Here is a 20,069-nt window from a genome sequence, read left to right as displayed (position 1 = left end):
CGCGAACAGTTTGTATCTTATAACGGCTATGATTCTTTTTATTACAATCCGTCATCTGGAGTACCTCAGGGGTCGAATTGCGGACCACTTCTGTTCTTATTATTTATTAATGACCTCAGTAATTATGTCATTGTAATAAGTTATTTTTTGCAGGTGATTTGAAAATATATTTACCTGTCGAAACTGTTGAAGACTGTAATAAATTGCAACGACAGTTTGAAAATATACAGACTTGGTGTGAAGTACAATTATCGAGTACAATTATCGAGTATATAACATTTCACTGTCACGAAGTAACTCAATTAAAGATCTTGGTGTATATTTTGATCAAAATTTGTCTTTTTCCAACCACATTAGATAGAAAGTAAGTGAAGCATTGAGAGTTTATGGCTTCATAGTTCGCAATTGTAGATCTTTTCAAACATATCTGCTCTATTGACTCTTTATGTAGCCTACGTAAGGTTAAAATTAGAATATGGCTCTGTTCTAAGGTCTCCATTCTACAATTGCGATAATACATTAATTGAAAAAGCTCAACGTCGTTTCCTGAAGTTTATTTACTTCAAATCTTAAGGTATCTATCCTGATAGAGGTATTCCATATGAATCTCTTATCATAACATTCAATATTGAAAGTCTTGAATTACGCAGATGGAATACTTTTCCTGTATAAATTACTGCACAACAATGTGGATGCTATGGAGGTGTTATCTTTTATAACTTTCTGTGTGCCTTATTTCAGAACTAGAAATACAAAAACTTTTTACAGCCGACTGGCCAGAACTAATTTGTATCTCAAGTCACCTATCTTTAGCATTTGCAATAATTTCAATTTAATTTCAAATTTGTGTGATATCAATTATGATTCCTTAGAATCATTGTTGATGCCTTCTGCATCTGTGCGGCTAAGATTTCTGCCTTAGTGCGGCAAGCCGGTATGATTTTAAGATTCGAGAGTAGAGAGGACATCATTCCACCAAGGACTCCAATAATCAGAACAACCATCTTGGTAGAGTGATCTGGATAGTCTGCGGAGTTCGAAGAGAAAATCTCGATATTTTATCCGTTTCTCCTCATCTTTTCTGACGATATTCGTCTCGTCAGGAGCTGAAAACTCCACGACAAATATCGTTATGCTCTGGTGGTCGAGAAGGACTACATCAGGCTTATTAGCTTGCCTGAGCCTGAGGGTGGGGAACGAATAGTTCCGATAAATGCGGCACTTTTCGTTCCACACAACGGATTCAATATCCCCCGGAGCGTAGGGCAACACCGGTGTCTCGTCAATACCGTAAGCGTACCGTAGATGGTAATATAGCACTTTTAGGGCCGCGTTATGTCGATGGATATAGGCCGAGACCGCATATGCTGGATATGCTGATAGCAAGTGCATTAGGGTCTCGGGCGCCTCGCGGAAGGCCCTGCATCTTGTGTCAGGAACCTCTATACCCATTACGCGACTGCGGTAGACTAAGGTGTTGAAGACACCATCCTGGCAAGCCATGATGAACCCCTCAGTTTCCGACTTCAGCCCACTCGACCTGAGAAAAGCAAACGTCAGGCGCTTTGATAAGTCAAGGTCTCCAATGTTATTGAAGAAGACCCCATGCATTGGCTTATCCTTGTGTCTCCGTAGAAGTAAGGTGATCTCTGCAGCTTTTATCTGAGCTCTTTGCTGAACGGGTTCCAACTCTGTGACAGAGTTGTAGTCACCTCGTTCAGAGTCGAAAACTATACCAAGTTCATTAGCTGCTCGAGCAGCTGCCCTAAAAGGATAAATGCTCCAATTCCTGCTCTCTCATGGTCACTGCCCATGCAGAGAAGGGGATCCGAACTCCTGACGACTTTACAGGCTGTATCCAGAACCATTCTGTCATGTAGCCACTCCAAACTCAAAAGTCCACGGCCTCCCTGTTGTCGGGGGAAGTACAACCGTGGAACGGACGATTTGGGATGCAAACTCCTATAGAGATGCATCATTTTTCGGGTTATTATTATTATTATTCAGCTGAAGCGCATTCAGTCAATGATATGAGGTTCCACCTTATTTCCAATTCGATTTTCTGCATCGATAATGTAGTCCAACAAGTTTTTTAACGGATACTTGACATTTGGTTCTTGTCTGGCGTATCCAATGAATCAAAGAACACTTGATATTGTCGCAGCCCAAATGGCTCGCCAGTTGGAGGTTAACTCAGATTGTAGGATTTATATAAAATTAATAATCATAGATAATCATAGATAATCATAGATTGTAGGATTTATATAAAATTAATAATCATAGATAAAAAATACTGAAGTTTATTAAAATAAAGGTACAACATAGCCCTCAATAATGTTACGCTTTTTCAAAAATATATACCGGGTGTCCCACATTTTATGTGACAGGCAATATCTGGTTTGTTGAAGGAGATACACAAAAATGTTTCATACAAAAGTTTTAGGAGTTCATGAGAGCTATATTTTGATATAATTTTTAAATATACAGGGTGTTTGGTGTAGGTGCTACAGACCAAAATTCCATTTTTTAAAATAGAACACCCTGTATATCATTACATATTCAGATGCTACGTTAAATTCTGATATCATTTCATGTTTGGTTTTTGAAATTCGGTTACGGCGTTGTTGAGTTATTGCTTAAAATGTAAAGTCTTGAGAACGACTATTATTTTTTTAAATATCTCATACAATTATTCTCTCTGCATCAGATCACATGAAAATTAGTCAAAATTTTGGGTGTTCGAAGTAATGGTTTCAATTTTGAGTTGTGGAATTCAGTCAGGAATCATTTTGAATATGAAACAATTGCGAAATTGAAAGAGATGTATTCGAAAACAAATCTTTAATTAATAACAATGTAAATAATATAACTTGATAAATCATTTCATAAGAATGGTAGGTACCTAGAAATAAGTCATAAAAATTGTTCAAAGTGATGCCCATTAGATATTATACAGGCTTCGAAACGTCGAATCACTTCTCTCGTACAAGTCGCTCTTATAATATCAGGCGTAATATCACTGCACGCTAGTCGAATTTTCATTTTCAGATCATCCACATTCAAAGGGGGAGTAGTGAAAACAATATCTTTTAAATAACCCCATAGGAAAAAATCAAGCGGTGATAAATCTGGGGAACGAGCCGGCCACCGAATTGGACCCTTATTACCAATCCATCTATTTGGGTACGTTCTATCCAGATATTCAGTAACAACCTGTGAATTGTGAGGAGGAGCACCATCTTGTTGCCACCAAATTCCTTGTCGTTCTGCTATGGGAATATCTTCCATCAACTGGATCAAATCATTTTCTAGAAAATGTAAATATCGCAATCCATTGAGATTTTCATTGAAAAAGTAAGGTCCTATGATGCGGCCATTGAACAATCCACACCATACATTAATACCCCAAGTAGTTTGAAATATACTTTTGCGGACCCAGTGGGGATTTTCTTGAGTCCAATAGTGACTGTAATGTCGATTCACAACTCCATTATTGTGGAATCGCGATTCATCGCTCCACAAAATTTGACTGAATATGTTAGGACTTTCATGTAATATTACCTGAATACAAGCAATGAATTCAAGTCGTCGTTCAAAGTCCGTGGGTTTCAAACCTTGTACCAACTGAATTTTGAATGGGTGGTATTTATTTTCTTTCAGAATTCTCTGTACATTAGATTTACTCACACCGACTACTTCTGCAAGAGTACGGATAGAAATATGTGGATGAATAATAATATAAGCCAACACATTGATCTCTAAATCTTCAGTTCTAACAGATCTCGTATGATGACGATGCTTTATAGTAGAAGGAAATGACCCAGTTCGCAATTTTTCTACAACTCTCGAAAAAGTCATTCGTGACGGAATGGGTCTGTCTGGAAAACGTTCTTGGTATAGACGTTGTGCTTGACAGCAGTTTTTCTGACATTCCCCAAAAATTAATAACATATCAATGCAATCACTTGGACTAAACGCGAAAGGCATACTGGAGTTTTCGCACAAAGAACACAGTTTCTGTTTTGCAAAGAATCACTGAATCGAACTGACAAGTAGATACAATTCAACAACATTTGTTACTATGGCATCAACAAGCATAAGCTACTTGATGAAATTGTGCAATATAAAGCAATTCACCCTCAAGTTAGTTACATTCTCAAGAATTTCAATATTATATTCAACTGATATCGATATCGTATCGTATAGTTGAGAATAATGGTTTGTATTCAGTAGTAGTCTAGTTCAATTTAATAAAAGATATAGACTGGATTCGTGTATGAGTAAATAAGTTTTTTTGAAACTTTATATTTAAGGAATAGTGCAATAACTCAACAACGCCTTAACCGAATTTCAAAAACCAAACATGAAATGATATCAGAATTTAACGTAGCATCTGAATATGTAATGATATACAGGGCGTTCTATTTTACAAAATGGAATTTTGGTCTGTAGCACCTACACCAAACACCCTGTATATTTAAAAATTACTCTCATGAACTCCTAAAACTTTTGTATGAAACATTTTTGTGTATATCCTTCAACAAACCAGATATTGCCTGTCACATAAAATGTGGGACACCCGGTATAGTCCAACAAATTATTTTTATAAATCAGGATTTTTGACGATTTGACTTTTGACAATATATGAGCACATGTGCAGTCTTCGAGCAAACATAATGATGTAATCATATCCGGTTTTCTGACCAATTGAACGATTCTCCAAAAAAAAATACTAAATTACATAATGTTGAATCGTTGAGTTCCTTTCGGATATTATAATAACTGGGCAAATGCGTAACGCTGTTCTTTTCAGTTAATAACGTCTACTCAGGTCACACGATGCTTGGACTTTCTCTACGGTGTAGAAAGTAGTCAGTGGTCATACAGGGTGTTTCAAATTCGATCCTCTCCATTAGGATCTCGGAAACTATGAGAGATACGAAGATGGTTGGATTGGGACAAAGTTGCGCATTTTCCTGACTAACAATATGCCGTTGAGAAAGTTCTAAAATTCCAAGTATATCCGGAGATATCGGGAAAAAACATAAATTTCTGGAAATGGTTTTTATTTTTTTCTGGCTTCATTTTTCGAAGGATTCGAGAATAAACTGCACTTTCACATTGCCACATTTTCCCTGCTACATAATGATGGTTTCAGATTTGCTATCCGACGTTTCGTCTTCCGGTCACCATCATCAACTTTATTTTTTTCTTATGGGCGCTAAATTGGATTCTTTCTGTTTTGAACAGAACCAGATTTTACCTTTTCAATTATATATTATAAGTTATTATTCTTTTTCGAAAAATTGGAGATATTGAACAAAATTGATTCTTATCCTAATAGACTTTGATGTTTCTAAATTTGACTTTCAATTTGTTACACTCAATGAATTTTGTTATTGACAGACGCCATTTTTGTTGTTATTGTTGTGTGAATACAACTGCTAAACTTATTTAATTAAAGAACACATTTTTTTGTAAAAGGTACGTCTCGGCGGGTGTCTATTTTGCTGCATATTCCGTGTCACTAGTTTACATTCCGAAAAATATTTTTTCAGGTTATTTTTGGATTGATATGTTCTGGACTAATTCTACATTTCACTGTACATATTTTTGCTTCTCTTTTCAGTCACCATACTGCTCCTTGGCCCAGATAAAATAAAAATGAAATCAAAACGTTCCATCCTTCGATAAAAGACAAAGTCTGAAATGAATGTCATATAAATAAAAGGGTCTTACTAAATATACCACCTACCGTTTCAATTTTTCATTCTTCATTTCGGTACCAAAGTATTGCAAATTTTTCAAGTAAAATTCAACGATCACTTCAAAATCGACTCTTGGAAAGTTGTCGGGAGTCAGCTTTAACAAAACTAGGCTCAACATTCATTTTGAAATTATTTTAACTAAAATACTGAGTTTGGAGAAACCGTTGACGATAGAACACAAAACAGCCACTGTTTTGTGACGATAGAAAGAGCATATTGTCGCAGACACTACAGAGACCGCTGGCTGACAATATGGCTAATATACCAGTACCGTTGAATTTCTTATTTTTGGTGGGTGGCATGAATTCATAATTGATTTATTCAATTAGGGTTCATGATCATTCGAAAACTATCATATTTAAATAATATAACTTGTATATTATAACTTCTGGGTACTCCTCTCTCTAAAGATTCACTTTCAGAACATCTTCGAGAAAAACGGGAATCACTCAAATTGCTGACCACCAGATTGAATGAACTTCCAAAACACGTTGCATTTTTTCTTTTGAAAAATTGTTTGGCGATTCCAAAACTCATGTACGCCCTCAGATGTTCCCCCACTTGGTCAAGTCAGTTAGAGCTTGACGAATTTGATAATTTACTCCGCCACACGACGGAATATGTTACAAACAATCATTTCAATAATGATTCATGGCTCCAAGCAACTCTTCCTGTAAACCTTCGCGGATTAGGGCTACGTTCGGCTTCTTCCTTAGCTTTACCAGCGTTTCTGTCATCAGTCAATAGTGTTTCCGATCTTATCGATTCCATCCTTCCTTCCATATTTATCAATATCAAAGACGTTTTTTATTCTGAAGGTGAATCACTTTGGCATGCTGCAACTCCTCCTACAGATAAAAAAAATACAAAGTGTATGGGACCGACCTCTCCTGAACATTATAACTGATAAACTTCTGAAATCTACAAGTGTATACGATAAGGCTCGTCTGAAAGCAGCAATGATCAAGGAATCGGGTGCTTGGCTGAATGCTTTACCTGTTGCATCTCTTGGAACACTATTAGACGATGAATCTTTCAGAATAGCAGTAGGACTTAGGATGGGTTCATCTATTTGTGTTTCTCATACTTGTGTTTGCGGTAGTATAGTTGATGAGAAATGTACACATGGTTTGAGTTGCAGGAGAAGTGCAGGGCATATATCTCGACATCACCAAGTGAACGACATATTGAAACGAGCTATGTTGTCAGCGGATGTTCCTGCAATTCTGGAACCCTTAGGTACCAGTCGAAATGATGGTAAACGACCAGATGGCATGTCTCTCATACCATGGAAATACGGTAAACCTGTGGTATGGGACTTCACTTGCGTCGACACGGTCGCGGCTTCCCATCTAGCCGAAAGTTCCAAGTCTGCTGGAACTGCAGCATTGTCTGGCGAGAAATTGAAAAGGAAAAAATACCAAAATCTTGGAAACAACTATCTGTTTCATCCAGTAGCGGTTGAAACTTTTGGTGTTTATGGCCCGGAGTCTCTGTTATTCGTTCATGAACTCGGAAGGAGAATAGGCCAAGCAACGAAAGATCACCGTTCTACCTCTTTTTTGGTAGAAAGAATTAGTATTGCTATTCAACGTGGCAATGCTGCTTCAGTACTTGGAACTATTCCTCCTTCACATAATTTTGATGAGATCATGCATTGCCCTAATTTCAGTACGGAACTGAAACCTCTTCGAAACAAGCCGAGATATGTGGATATTTATCAGTCTCTTATCAAGGTTAATTCACAAGTGATTGATCCACCTTCTTCTTTTTTCGGTGCGGTCAGTGGACTCAGGTCATTCTTGGCCCCAAAAAATGAGTTGCATTCCTCGTAGAACTGGTACCATTTCAGTGGAAGCGCTTCTTGAAGCAAGAGCCGAATCGATCCCTCTACGAAACCCTTTTTCACTTGGAAGGATCGATCGCAGCTTGAGAAATGGTTCTTATGGAGATTCTGTGAAACGTGTTCTTCCTTACGAATCAGTAGAGAGTTGTCCTGAAAATCTAGAGAAGAAAATTGGATTGGATAATTTAGGAAACACTTGCTACATGAATAGCATTTTACGAGTGTTGTTCATGACGAAGAATTTCAAGAACGAAGTTTTAATGATGAACGAGAACGGGAATGTTTCCTGCTTATTCATCAAACTCAAACAACTGTTCATGCAGCTGCAGTTTCGTAAGAAGGTATCATCTTTCCCTCCAACCGATTTCCTGAAGTCTTTGAACCGATTTCCTGAAGTCTTTGAAGTCCACGTCCACTAGATACTCGTTAGGACAACAAGAGGATTGTTCCGAATTCTTGGGGTTCTTGTTGAATACTCTTCGTGAGCAAAACAATAGCAAAATCAATACTCCTGACAGCTCTGGACTGAATGATTCCGTACAACCCATCTCGTCTTGTGTTTGTAAATCTTTTGCTGGAAAAATCCTCACTGGATTACTTTGTGGTAAATGTTCAAGAAGTACCGAAAACTTATGTGAATTTCTGGAACTTCATCTAGCTTTTCCTAATACGACTAATAACCAGTCCGTGCAAAGCTTATTGTTAAATCATCTGAAAATGTAACTTTCAACAGGTGATGTCCACTGTATTGCCAAACATGTGCCAACCTAACTGACTGTTATGAGGCAACAAGTATAGCTGAGACTCCAGTCAATCTAATAATAACACTGATGATTTTCAAACAAGACTCAACCTCTAACGGAAGCAAGAAACTCTTTGGAAGGTTCGAAATAGATGAACATTTCAACCTAGCAGACAACTGTTATAATATTCATGCAGTCATTGTTCACTGTGGTTCTGGCGTTGAATTTGGTCATTATTACGGCTTGGTCAAAGAAGAAACGGACTGGTTTACGTTTGACGATAGTCGTGTCACGAAGTGTTCTGGCGATGCATTGAATTTATTGGAGCCTCTGGAGACACCCTACTTTTTTTATAAGAGAGAGGACATTGTTAGATCAAGATCTTCAGATGATGTGGTGCTGCAGGTTTTTCCGGGTTTTCCTGCAGCTGAAAAAGCAAATGCGCCATTGGAATCAATGAAGTTGCCCCGGAGCGCCAATTAATTTTTATTGTTGTTTTTATTTCATTTTCAAAAAGTGACTATAAATGAAATGGGAACGAAAATATTGAATTTTATGACATAGTTTTTTATTTCATCTTCGAGTATTCTCCATTGAAAGTATTATCTGGAGTCAATATTGTTACTGAAAGTATGAAACAAAATTAATTAAATATTAACATATGATTAATGGTATTATTACCTCAGAAGCTTTTGTTGGATCAGTTTGAGTACAATCAATTCAGTCTAAACTTGACTTCATTCAACCTTCCTCTCAAGTTCTGAAAGATTCAACAGATTACCCAAGCGAACCCATAACGTTTGAATTTAGTAGCTAGATTAGGAAGAGGTATGTATGTAGAAATATTTTTTTTATAATAAATTGAAGTTGTATAGATTGAGTATTGTAGAATAAATTGAATATTTGAAATGATTCTTTAATCCAGTTTGCTATATTTTTTTATTTTCATAACTGTATATTAATAAATAATGCAATAAATCATAGTTTAGGTAAATATTTTGTGATCTATCGACTTTGTGTACTGATTTTAGATATAGAGCTCATTTCCAAACATGATTTTTCGTGTACATTTTATTCCATGTGGAGAATGTTTCATTAATTGAAACGTTAACGGGTTCATATACACTTCCATAATTTAATTGATGATTATAGGCTACGTAAATTTTACGATTTGGCAATGTTGATTATTTCTATTATTCCTATTGGTCAATCGAACAAGAAGCGGGAATAGGATATATTAATTAATTACGGGAAAACTACGGTACTTAGGGAGATGAAACAAAGTGCACTGTTTTTCAATTTAAAATTTCTATCAAGTAAACTATAAACTAAAAATCATGAAACAAGCCCATTGTGATATGTTTGATGATCATTCGATGAGTCATAGATAGGTCGTTACAGTAAAAATCTTACTAGAAATTAGACAAAAGTTATTTTCTCCATCCTATATTTAATATGAATTTTCACAAAATGATTTGGACATCAATCGAACAAACTATTTCAATAAATATCAAGCACGAACAACAATGTCAACGTGAAGTTTGTAAACAATACAGAATGATCTCACAGGCCTTCTTTCAACACCGTTGCCACGTGTGTAGTTACAACGATATGTCCGAGTAGAAACAGGTAATATTGTAATTAAATATTCTCGATAGAATTTCGCCGGACGATTGATTGATCTTTGGACGGGAACTGGTGTGTGTTGACTTCATGCTGCCAAATATAATCTTGTGGTTGTGTTAAATGTATTATTTATGTCATGTGCGTCACTGGTTGAAAAAGTTTGGGGTGAAATCGGATTGGTAATTCTCGTAGGGCATTTGTGTCCTGGAAACGGTCCTGAATCTTGAAAACTTTGGTTGTTCGACATTGTTTTTGAGGACCGAGTTTTATTTAGTTCTTTTCATTTATAAATAGAACGATGGAAATTAATAATTACTTTGTAAGTACGTTGAATTATGTAGTTACCGTTTAATACGGGACTTTAATTAGTGTCCAAATTATTGTGTGCAGGTCCGCACTCTTCCCGATTTTTTTCTTGGTTTAGACCATTAATGGTTTCATAAATACCTTGTGAGTGGGGTCAAAGTTATTTTCCTGGTTTGTTGGCGTTGTTATCATGTGGTAGTGGAAGCTTGAGAAAAGTATTTTTTTAAAATATACCGAACGGTTCAGTTTCAATGAAAACTCATTTGGAGAGTCTGTTTTATTATGAATATATTTTAAAAAGGAATTTTATCATTATCGAATAATTTTTTTTCTAATACTAATAGGTGAATCAAAAGTTGAGAATAATTGTTTCTTTATATGTGTTCTGTTTGAAAATTAGTAATTATAATCACAATAATAATAATAATGATAATTCAGAAACACTCGAGGGTATAACTGTGGCACCCCCGGAAACCGGAGGCACAAGGTCACCCATTAGTAGTTGTTTACAGCTGATTCTCGGCCTCCCCCCACCACTATGACGTATTAATTGCTTTTTTTATTGGTTGTTGTTTGGTGAAGTTTTTTTTGTTGTGCAGTGAAGTCAAGGCGTTGTGACCTTGAAGTGTCTGGTGCATGGATCGTTCAGATTTTTTTTTCATATGAGATTTTGTGTGTTTATGTGTGTGTGTAGGAGAATGCACGGTACAGGGTTTCATCATGTGCTTGTTTGTCTATGTACAAACATACGTCTGCATACTTCGAAGATCCTCCAAGTAATAAATGCTCCATCGGTGTTAGGGCACCAAGTTAGTAGTGGAGTGACGTCACAGCAATAACCGTTCAACGGCTAGAGAGCGACATGTTCACTCCACGACGTGTGGCAGAGTAATGCGTATTCATCGGTCTGCCCTCACCTCTCCTGAAGCGATGAAGGTTCGCTCTAGCCCCGCTATCCATGGTGACACAACGGCAGCCGAGGACTGTTTGCCTAGCGTCTACCCTCTCCGAGACCGCAACGACCACTGCTTGCTCGTACCGGCAACTGTTATCGCATCAAGTTGGGAGATGGGCTTGGCTGTGACGTCAGGCATCTCTAGTGGATAGCAACTAGCAATGTGAATCTTTCACGGTTTCATGGTGGGGGTGACTCACACTGTTTAATATAAAAGAAATGCCTGGCACACTATGAAATCAGTAGACGAATATATCTGCAGCAGTTAGCAATTGGTAGAGTGTTATTCAGTTCGTAATAGAAGGAAGACGGTGAGTGTATTTGTCTGTTGGAAATTGTTTATATTTTCATATATATTTTCATCATGTCCGTTTCAAAAGTAGACTTGAATAAAATTAATAATTTGATTGTACAGGAGGTTGAAATACTAGAGCAAAAGGCCTTATCATCATTGCCAATTGATGAAGTGTACATAATTAAAAATATGTCAACTTATTCTACACGATTTGGTAAATCAATTTTATTAACTTTGCAAGATGTGAGCAATGATAAATTATTTAAAACATGGCTACCAAAACGTATTTCGTTGCAATTCAGTGATGACGATATATCTTGTATCAACTCATCAGGTGGTAAATATACGATGATGTATTTAGGACAGAGCCAACAAAGTTTTGCTGGCATGAAAACGCGATCTCTAGTCAAATTCAATATGATTGAATAATAGTAATAATTTATAGTGAATTTCTTTAGGTCATAGCTTACAAAGTTTTTTTTGGTGTGAAAACGATAACTCTAGTCAAATTCAATATGATTGAATAATAATAGTAATTATAATGAATTTCTTATTGTTTTATTAATATTCATATATTAGATGATAATTATATGGAAATATAAACATTACTAACTTAGTTGAATACACTCACTTTGTAACTACAAGTAAAATGGGAATGTGAGTATTATATCACTGAAAAATTGGAGGTTGCTTATTGTTTTTTTTTTTTGTTCGATTTCAGTTCCACCATTTAAAGATGTGGATGCAGTACGCAAGTCAAGATTGGGTCGATATTGTAGATCTCAAATCATCGGTTCAACATTTGTCGTCTAAATTGAAGGTGTTGGGTGATGGAGCCGAACATGCAAGCGTTTATGATATGAGTGTATGCTATGATGAAAAACAAATCGAATTATGCCTTCGTGATGCTGAGAACTATTGGAGTGGTGCAGAAGTTTGCAACAAATTTTTGGATAATGAATTGGAATTGTGGCAACTTTGTGAGGTTATGATTGAACTGAACCTAAGAAGATTCCTGTATAGCCTCCAACCATACTTGCCAGAATGGATTATTCATCACTTTGAATTGAATGATGAAAATCGAGAGGAAATTGAAGATGGTCGCGAAAATGATGATTATGAGGAAGAAGTTATTTTAGATAGTCTGTATGTTCCTGTGAATCATAAATAATGTCAAATAAAAAACTTTGTATTATTTTCATGTTTTATTTATTTAAATCTGATGAAATACAATAGAAAATGATTACAAAACAATAAATATGATATAAAATACAATACATGATATAAGTCAGTTACAAATAAAAAAAAAAAAAGATCATAAAACAGTACATGATAGAGTGAAAAAAAAGTGTCAATATCTGCTATGAACTGAACCATCCAATGCATTGTATGTTAAAACTGTATCATGCAAAATTAATGCATATACTTTAGTGTTGTCTGGAAACTTGGTCTTCCTCGTCTCAAACTCAATCTTTATATCAATAGTTGATGATTTTGTTGCATTCGGTTGATGGGAACAATCGATGACGAATAGTGGATTCTCTCTAAATTGTCCAATGTCCATCAGAGGTTCACTCATATCTTTATCATAATAACTTCGCTGGAAACTCTCAAAAGCATAATAAGCAGGAGCATCAAGTTTTTTATCGAAATTCAAATTCCAACGCTCATATGGATAAACTTCAGAATTCAAGTATACTCGAATACTATTGATATCAGCAGTTGTGAATTTTGTAATATCTTGTGTTCTATCTTCAGATGTGGTAGTACTTTGGAATGCGATGATGACAAAACGAGGAGTTTCCAATGCGTTAGTTGTTTTGATGGCCCATATGTCTGAAGAAGTCCCACGTAATGATGGTAGTTCATAGAGGTCCCACATACGATACGCCAACTTGATTTTGGCATTCAGACCGCTTTTGTTTATTCTACTCAAAAGTTTGAGCTTGTGTTTATCATCTGGTACAATATGCCTTATTTTCCATTCGATTTTATTTATTTCCAAATCAGCATCAACCTCACCTATATATGAGTTTTTGAATGATCGAGCGATAATCAAAATCAATTCCTGTTTGGCATTCAAGATACTTTTGTTGTAATCTTCAGCAAAACCCATCAAATATTTCAGTGGTAGTTTTCCACTAAAAACATGACTGTTTGTATCCAAGATATCTTGCTTCAATTGTGAAAGTCCCCAACCAGATGTCAATAATGTGTTAGCATGAGATTGTCCAAATGATATCATGGTTTTCATTGTAGATGTTATCCCAGGTTTTCTAACAACAGCCACTTGTTCACCTCCCATTTCATAACGAATTTCGTCAAAGAGAAATGCAATTGCATTATTCGAGAGATAGCATGTTTTCGCTACATCTTTGGGGGTGAATTTACCTTCTATGTAAATGAAGCTCTCGGCAATATCTAGTATAACATCTTGATTATTGATTGCAATTCTGATTTCATCCGAATTCCTGAATAGCGGTGATCCATAGGGCTTATATGTGTGCTCATGTAAACTTATGAGAGAATGATCGAGCACTGGTTCATTGAATATATTCAACTTTTCATTGTTTGTTTCGAGCACCATTGTTATTTTCTCACTTTCAATCCAATCGATTTCAAAAATTTAAGATCACTCACAGACAGAGCGTTATGTGCTAACTGTTTAGCATACACTTGTGGAATGAGCTTCTTTTTATGCACACCTTTCTTTTTGATAGTGCAACTCGTTTGGGATTGTTCAATGCGATTTTGTCTATTATAAATGAAACCCATAACAACAGTTATTCGATTTTCTTCAATTCCAAAATAATGAAAATCTCTTCTTCACTTCCAAAATCGATAAGGTTATTTTTTTCATCCAAAATACGCACTGTAATGTTGTGAATCAATTGACGACCTTCTGGACTGACAGGCATATATATAATACTGTGTGGTTCTTTAGTAAGATTGTAGCCAGGTTCAACATCAATATCGAATGAGAAAAGAATGTGGGATTCTTCACCATTTATATATGAACCAGATATTATATTGCAATCTAAGCGGATAAGTCTCACAGTTGTAATGTTTATTGGTAATGATGATTCATGTATCTGATTTGGTGGAAATATTTCATGAGCGAACCCCATCATTTCTGCTATTGAATTTGGATGTGTCAGATCAATTTCATATTTGGATCGCATTTCACATTTGAATGTATTATTATTGGCGTGTAGATAGAAAATATCATCTGCAACGACATCATTTGGTTTTTTATCATGAAACAATCTGAACATGATATGTTTCTGTATGACGGCATTGATCTCTTCTATTTCATAAGCACCACATGGAATTTCAATTGTCAACTTTTGGGGTATCGATGAGTTGTCATTACTGATTCTAAAACTAACTAAGTTATTAGCTTCAGTTATATTATTGATTGTATTGCATCCATAGAATCCCAAAAGTCCTAATCCATAACGACTGTTCCTATCCAATTCAATTGGTGGAAAAAAATCCGCACTCAAGACACTTGTCCCGACAGCTTGTAGCTCGAACTTTCGTGACATGACTGATGAATATTTTGAAACACATTTCAATTTATTATTGTACACAGCAACAGCACATTTGAGACAATTTACACTTTTTGGAAGGTGTTGTATTGTAATAAGTATCATTTTTATTGATACCAATATTCACATCCTCTATATTACAAATACAACACATAGATTTCCGAGGTATAGGACCGTCATTAACATCCGATTCTGAATTTTGATCGTGGTGGTGGTGCTCATAACAATATCTATGTTTCATTATATCGATGTCATCTTGCAGATGCTTAGGCAACTTTTCCCAAACATATGCAATCTCATGTGCAACACATGCAAGTATCACTTCCTTAGGCATATTTGCAAGCATCACTTTATCCATTTTTTTCAAGGTACCATATTTTGAAAACATTCTAAGTGAAAACCCCATTCCCTTGATAGCCTCCCGATCCAGTTTTGGTGTTGAATCCATTTTTATTTGGAAAATTATTTAGAGAGAAACTGCAAGCACAAGTGACCACAGAGAACTGTATTAAATTTCTGTTGTCGATCATAGTTATATTTGATTTTTACATTCGAACATTTTCGAAAGAATCGAGTCAATTCCAATGGTGGGGGTAGATCTCCAAAACTATCGAAATATGTGACTTCTTTCCCACATTTTTTATATGCCACCCAATGTGTTCCTGGTCCACTTATTCCATCTAAATTAACAATAGCTGTCTCGTTTTGTTTTGGACCTGAAGATGGTAATCTATCACGCATAAAAACACCACGAAAATGTGGAATTTTCATTTTTTGTGCATAATAACTGAGATCGAGATCAGTAAGAGGCCTCTGAGGTAGGGGTTCAATTAGTTTTTTGTTTTGTTTGTGGCTTTGTATGGTTTTAAATATAGTCCTAAACCTTTACGGTATGGTTTGAGATATATTCCACTTCCGCGTTTGCCTAATGCTACAGCCTCCATGGTTTTATTGTGACGATTGGCTTCCATTAAAGCCGCTCTGCTGGCTTTTGCCGAATTCACGGCCTTGGTAATACCAGCAGCAGCTCCCGCCAAACTTCCTAGTGCGGATAGTCCAGCAAAAATTGGTATCAATGGTAAAAGTCCACCGATCTTGGGAACAGGAATTATGCGTGGTGTGCGGATTTTCTTCTTTCCACCGGCAGCTTTAAGGTATTTACGTGCCGCCTGCAATGCCACAGTGATAGCTTTTTTGCTATTATTCGTCACAAATTGATTCCCACCAGCTTTCTTCAATACATTTCGCACTTTATGGACTATCCCAGCACCAAATGCAACTTTTTTAATTTTATTTTTCTTCGTTTGTTTCCTCTTACATTTTTTCTTATTGGTACTACAACCCATGCCCATATGTCTTTTCGCTTTCATAATGTTGGTGACAAGTAATGCAGCTGCTCTTTCCCCAATACTCGCGTCCTTCGATTTAACCCTATCCCAAGCGCTGTATTCAAGTTCTTTGTCGGCTAAATGTCTTGCTGCAAGATCGGATGGATGCTTAGAATATTGAATATCGTGTTTTTTGCATTCAATATCTAATTTATTGATTCCAGGGTCGTTACGAGCTAAACGTTGTTTCAATTTTGTACCCGGTCCACAGTATTGATAACCTCCGGTAGATGTAATTCGAAAGGAAGTTTGTTTATTAAATCATTAACAAAACCACAACCTCTTTTAATTTTACGATCACTTTCAATACGTCCGTATCGTTTGATGGTACACATTGAAATGAATAAGCTAATAACATTTATATAGTCTCCAACCACGGCACGATGCGCATTGTAAAACAGAAAGAAAAGTTTGCTGTAGATAATCTAGATGAGAAATTTGGTTGTGGATTGAATGGACAAAGGGTATTCAGACATGGTCCACTACTTCCATCATCAGTTCGAGGACTCATTATAGGACCTTCAAATTGTGGAAAGACGAATGCAATGATATCACTATTAACACATCCACAAGGACTGAGATTTAGAAATGTGTATCTCTATTCGAAATCACTCAATCAACCTAAATATCAGTACTTGCGAAGTGTTTTGGAACCTATAAAAGGATTAGGTTTTTATACATTCAGCAATAATGCAGAAATAGTGGAACCCTCCGACGCTAAGCCTAATTCTGTTTTCATTTTCGATGATGTAATATGTGAAAAGCAAGATATTATTAGATCATATTTCTGTATGGGACGTCATAAGGATGTTGATTGTTTTTATCTAGCACAGACATATTCACGGGTACCCAAACAGTTAGTGCGTGACAATACCAATTTCATTATAATGTTCAAACAAGATGAGACGAATTTACATCACATTTATTCAGATCATGTTTCACCCGATGTAACATTCAAACAATTCCAATTGATGTGTGTTAAATGCTGGGAGGACCAATATGGATTTCTAGTCATTGATAAGGATAGAAAAATAGATGAAGGTAGATATCGCAAAGGATTCGATAGTTTTATATACCCATGATCTTGTTTTTGGAACTTATTCGATCACTGAATATTGTAGTGGTCACTTCACCAACGAATTAAGCTTTAATTCAAAAAAAAGGGCATTATGAATACAAAAAAAGATCCTGAAAATAAAAACAATGAAATAAATTTGAAACGTCAACTAGTAGAGACAACAGAAGCTGTCAGGCAGAAATTCAACTCTATCAAGAATGATAATATTGAAAATCGTACGACACTTGAAAGATTGTATGAGCCCATAATGAAACCATTGAATGTTTTATCATCAAACGCTACTTCTAAATCACCAGTGTTATCACCAAATCATGGAACTGTTCAATCTACTTCAAATTATCCCATGAGTACTCCAATAGGAAGAAAACAATCTTTTGGTAGTGTATCATCTGTGAATAGTGACACGAGCACACTTCAAGACGATATGAGAACAACTCTATTCGAAACACCATCATCGTCCCACATCGATTCCTCGGATCCTGACATCTCACCTGTTATGAATGAAAGTGGTGAAGATGTTTTGATGAAACATTTGAATAATATAAAATCTAGAAATCCAGCATATGATGGAACATTTGGCGTACGTATGGATCCAATTACACAAAAGCTGAAAATGGGAAGTCTAGTGGTAAATTTCAAAGATGGAAACATTTCATTTTGGGATGCTAATAAAGTGAAAAAATATGAATGCGCAGGTAGTCCAGAATTGTATGATATGATTTTTTTGAAGAATCCACAAGATGTTGATAATGAAGAAACTCGTCAAGTATATTCCAAAATATTGAAAATAACGAATGCTCCATATAAACAATATCATCTGAAGAATGGTTTTAAAAATACAAATTCTAAAAAATTTCGTGAAGTTATCAAACCTCTATTAGACTCACGACAATATCCAATAAGAAGTAGAAGTAAAATTGGTGGAGCACTCAAACGAGTGAAAATGGAGAAAATATATAATTCTAAACCTGTGAATTATGTGTACTGGAATTCACCGAAAGAGTTAGTTGCTCGCCTACGACTATTGGTAGCTTCAAAGTCAGCCGGACATACCGGACATGATAATGAAATAATTTCAATAATTGAAGAATTACGTGAAGAAGGTATAATATATTAACATATTCACATGTAATGATCACTGTCACATCATCATTCAATGCAGTAACATTATCACCTTTTCTCTTTAATCATATTGAAATAGAATGACTAATGAAATAAGTGATGTCAAACGACAAGTTGTTAATGAATTACATAAACCTGCAAGACGTAATTTTCGTAGAAGAATAACCACCATCAAAGGTTTTGCAGATCTATGGCAAATAGATTTAGCTGAACTGCAACCTTATGCAAAAAGTAATGAAGGATACCGATATATACTTGTAGTGATAGATTGTTACTCCAAATATCTGTGGACTGTAGCAGTTAAAGATAAAACAGGTAGTACAGTAACTAATGCAATGAAACATGTACTGAAAGAAGCCAAATACTCCCCCAAACACATACAAAGCGATCAAGGGAAAGAATTTTTCAATAAAAGCTTCTCATCTCTCATGCGAGAATATAATATCAATCATTATTCAACATTTAGCACAAAGAAGGCAGCTATAGCAGAAAGAGTGATTCGTACAATAAAGGCATGGCTCTACAAGGAATTTTCGATGAGAGGTCACCACAAATGGCTTGATATTCTTCCAATTATAACTAGTAGATATAATAATAAAGTTCATCGTACAATAGGTATGGCACCCATCAATGTTGATTCAACAACAAAATTAAAATTCAAGGGTATCAATGGAATTGGAGGAAGACAAAGTAAACCCAAATTCCAATTAAATGATATTGTACGTATAAGTAAATACAAACATATTTTTGAAAAGTCTTACACTGCGAATTTTACCACGGAGCTATTCAAGATTGTTAAAATTAATAAAACCATCCCAACGACTTATAATCTTGAAGATATGAATGAACAGCCGATTAGAGGATGTTTTTACGAAGAAGAGTTATTACGAACCGAGAATCCTGACGTATATCTGATTGAGAAGGTGTTGAAGAGAAGAAAAAATAAAGTATATGTAAAGTGGTTAGGCCTTCCTAGCGAACAAAATTCTTGGATTGATGAATCAAATATGGTTTAAATGTATATAATAGTGACTTTTATGAATAAAGTAATATTAAAGTTCATTATTGTTTTCATTTCAATTATAAGTATGTGAACTGAAAAATATTGCAGCGGTAAACATTGCCCCAGCCATTCGCAATGTTCTGTGTATACCAAACCAAATTAATTGTATACTCCATTCCCGCTTATATTTTTCAACTCACGATATTGAAAACACATTATCATTCCCAAAACTAATCGCCGTCACTTTGAAATGCAGTATCCAACTCTTTTTGCCAATTATCTCTCACTGATAATGCTGTCTCATAAAGCTTAGTCGACTCCTCAAGCTCAGCCTGAGCTTGCATTCTCGAACGTTGATGGAATTGCTTATCTTTACCAATTTTTGAAC

At 35.7% G+C, this 20,069-nt stretch overlaps 1 protein-coding gene and 1 long non-coding RNA gene across 4 annotated transcripts in view; one reads left to right on the top strand and one right to left on the bottom strand.

Annotated features, from left to right (window-relative positions):
- LOC111515389 (uncharacterized) overlaps window positions 1-20,069 on the top strand; it is an 82,370-nt gene that overhangs the window by 32,347 nt on the left and 29,954 nt on the right. The window lies entirely within an intron of this gene.
- On the bottom strand, window positions 2,278-5,938 carry LOC141487531 (uncharacterized). The gene is made up of 2 exons (XR_012468424.1): window positions 5,756-5,938; window positions 2,278-5,704 (listed from the first exon to the last, which is right to left on the bottom strand). It is a non-coding gene; the product is annotated as an uncharacterized lncRNA (long non-coding RNA).

This window comes from Leptinotarsa decemlineata, unplaced genomic scaffold, assembly GCF_025532065.1.
Source record: "Leptinotarsa decemlineata unplaced genomic scaffold, Ldec_3_MD MMD2_P_RNA_scaffold_4, whole genome shotgun sequence".
In the NCBI taxonomy this organism is placed as follows: domain Eukaryota; kingdom Metazoa; phylum Arthropoda; class Insecta; order Coleoptera; family Chrysomelidae; genus Leptinotarsa; species Leptinotarsa decemlineata.
The sequence above is the reverse complement of the archived record's forward strand: the minus strand, read 5'-3'. Positions and strand labels throughout refer to the sequence as shown.